Consider the following 2500-nt stretch of genomic DNA (forward strand, 5'->3'; position numbering starts at 1 on the left):
CGCACCCGAACCGCGCCCCCCCCCACACCCACCGAGGGGCGGCACGCCGCTGCGCCCACGCCACGGCGCGGGTGACGATTGACCGTCAAGCGACGCTCAGACAGGCGTAGCCCCGGGAGGAACCCGGGGCCGCAAGTGCGTTCGAAGTGTCGATGATCAATGTGTCCTGCAATTCACATTAATTCTCGCAGCTAGCTGCGTTCTTCATCGACGCACGAGCCGAGTGATCCACCGCTAAGAGTTGTCTCGGTTTCGGTCCCCGCCGCGCGCGCGGGGGGACCGGGCAGCTTTCGCAGCCCCTGGGGGGCCCCCCCTCCTCCGCCCCCTCCTCCTCCGCCCCACCGCCCTTCCTCACGCCGACGCCGGCTGCTGAGCAAGGGACGGCAGAGACGGAAGGAGAGAGAGAGCGAGAGAAAGAGAGGGGCTTGCCTCACTGACCGTACAAGCACAGAGAAAGGGGGGGGGGAAACGAAGGGCAAACCCGAACGAGAAGGGCGGGGAGCCCTCGCTCCCGACCTGGGGACAAACCCTGTCTCGCTTCGAGTCCGGCCCAGGCGCCCGGCTCGGTCTGGCCCGGCAGGGAGCGGCGGGCCGGCCACACCGCCTGCCTCGGGATGTTGGGGGGGGTCCGTCCCCGCAGACCACCCCCCCCCCGCCCCAGGCGTCAGAGCCCGGCCGCCACCGGGAGCGGCGTCGCCCCGCCGCCCGCGCGCCTGCGGCCCGCCGGCCCCGCGCTTCCCAGCTCCCCGCTCGCCTCGCCGGCCCTCCGGCTCGACCGCCGCCGCCGCCGCCGCCGCGGCGCCCACACCCCCGCGCGCCCGCACACACCGCCTCGCGGGTGACGCCACGCGCTCGCCCGTCCCCTCCGCGGACAGACGCCCGGCGGCGGGCAGGCGGGCAAGGCGGCACGGACGGGGACGGCGCCCGCTCTCCCCGTCTCCACGCGGAGAGCGGGGCGGGCCGCCCCCGCCGCCGCCCCACCACCGCCCCCCCGCTGCCTGGCGGAGCCGGGCGGGGCAGAGCGAGGCGGGCGCCCCGGACGGCAGAGTGCCGGGGCGGGCGCGTAGGGTAGGGCGCCGCCGACGGCGGCCACGGCGGAAGACCCAGAAGCACCGGCCAGGGAGAAGGAGGAGACGCGCGGAGGCTCGGCGCCCGCACCACCCGCGGTGGGGGCTCGCCCTCCCGGCGGCGAGCACGCGCTCGCGCCCGGCTCGCAACGCTCGAGGCAGGCCGGCAACTAGGCCGACCGCGCGGCGTCTCTCCGCCGAGACCAGACCGCGGAGAGAGGGGGCAGGGTAACCCCTCTCCGTCCCGGCTGCCCGCGGGGCGAGCACGGGGCGCGCCGGCTGGCATGGGGGGGCGCGGCGCCCGCGCGCGCCGACCCCCCGGCCCTCCGGCAGCACGCCCGGCCGCCTCCGCGAGTCGCATCGGGCCGCCCGAGTCTTTAAACCTCCGCCCGGCTCTCCAACCGAGAACCCTCGGGCCCGGAGCCCGGGGCCCATGGCCATCCCTGCCCGGGGCGGCTGCCGGCGGCCGCGGTGGCCGGAGGCCCTCTCCCCTCTCTCGCTCGCTCCCTCCCTCCCCGCCCCCCCCACCCCCACCGCGGGGGAGGAAGGACCGGGGTGGGGGGAAGCCGAGGCGGGGGGGGGGAAGGCACGGCCGGTGCGGCGCGCACGGTGCGGCACCCGGGAGGAGCACGCTGGCACACGGGACCACACGGGTGGGTCACCGAGGGGGGGGCAGGAGAAGCGCGGGCGCTAGGTACCTGGCCCTGGGGTGAGGGAAACGACCTGAAATCCCCGCGGGGGTGCCTCCCCCGCCGCCGCCCGCCACCGGGCCGCCGCCGCCTCGCGGCGACGGCGGCAGCCTCGGCAGCGGCGACGAGACGGGACGCGGAGGGGGAACCCGGCACCCGCCAGCCGGCCCCCGCGCCCCTCGGCGGAGCGTCCGCCCGCGGGGTGCGCCCGACACCCGCCGCCACGACCTCGTCCTCCTCCCGGGGCCCGGGGTTTCCCTCAGTAACCCGGCGCCGGGTGGCAGCTGCACCCGGGAGGAGAGCCGTGGCTCGGGCCGCCCACTCGGGCACGAACCGTCGCCTCGCTTGGCCTCAACGCGACGCCCCCCGCTCGGGGGCCCGGCGCCCGCCCCGCGCGCCATCCCGGAACGCCTGCCCCCGCAGGTCTCTGCGGACGGGCTGCTCCGCCGCAGCCCGCCGCGGGTCCGCCCCCCACAGCTTAGGGGTGGGGACCCGTGGGACCCGTCCCAACCCGGAGGGCCGTCTCCCTCGCCTCCGCGCCCGCCGCTTCCTCTCCCGCGGGCGCCGGGGGGAGTAGCCAAGCCCCGCCGCCCCTCACACGCACTGCCGCCCGCTCCCGCCGGGCCCTCCCCTGGGCCGGACCCCCCCCCCTTCCCCTTCCCCCCCAGCGGCAGCGGAGCGCCGTGGGGTGGGGGGGCGGGGGGGGCGGGCCGCGGCTCCCGGAGACGGGCACCGGCAGCGGAG

General features: G+C 78.5%; 1 non-coding gene across 1 annotated transcript; it reads right to left on the minus strand.

The window, feature by feature from the left end:
- Positions 1 to 90: 90 nt before the first annotated feature.
- On the minus strand, positions 91 to 243 carry LOC135326690 (5.8S ribosomal RNA). Its single transcript, XR_010386960.1, has one exon. It is a non-coding gene; the product is annotated as a 5.8S ribosomal RNA (ribosomal RNA).
- Between the last annotated feature and the right edge of the window lie 2257 nt (positions 244 to 2500).

This window comes from Dromaius novaehollandiae, unplaced genomic scaffold (assembly GCF_036370855.1).
Source record: "Dromaius novaehollandiae isolate bDroNov1 unplaced genomic scaffold, bDroNov1.hap1 HAP1_SCAFFOLD_94, whole genome shotgun sequence".
Classification (NCBI taxonomy): domain Eukaryota; kingdom Metazoa; phylum Chordata; class Aves; order Casuariiformes; family Dromaiidae; genus Dromaius; species Dromaius novaehollandiae.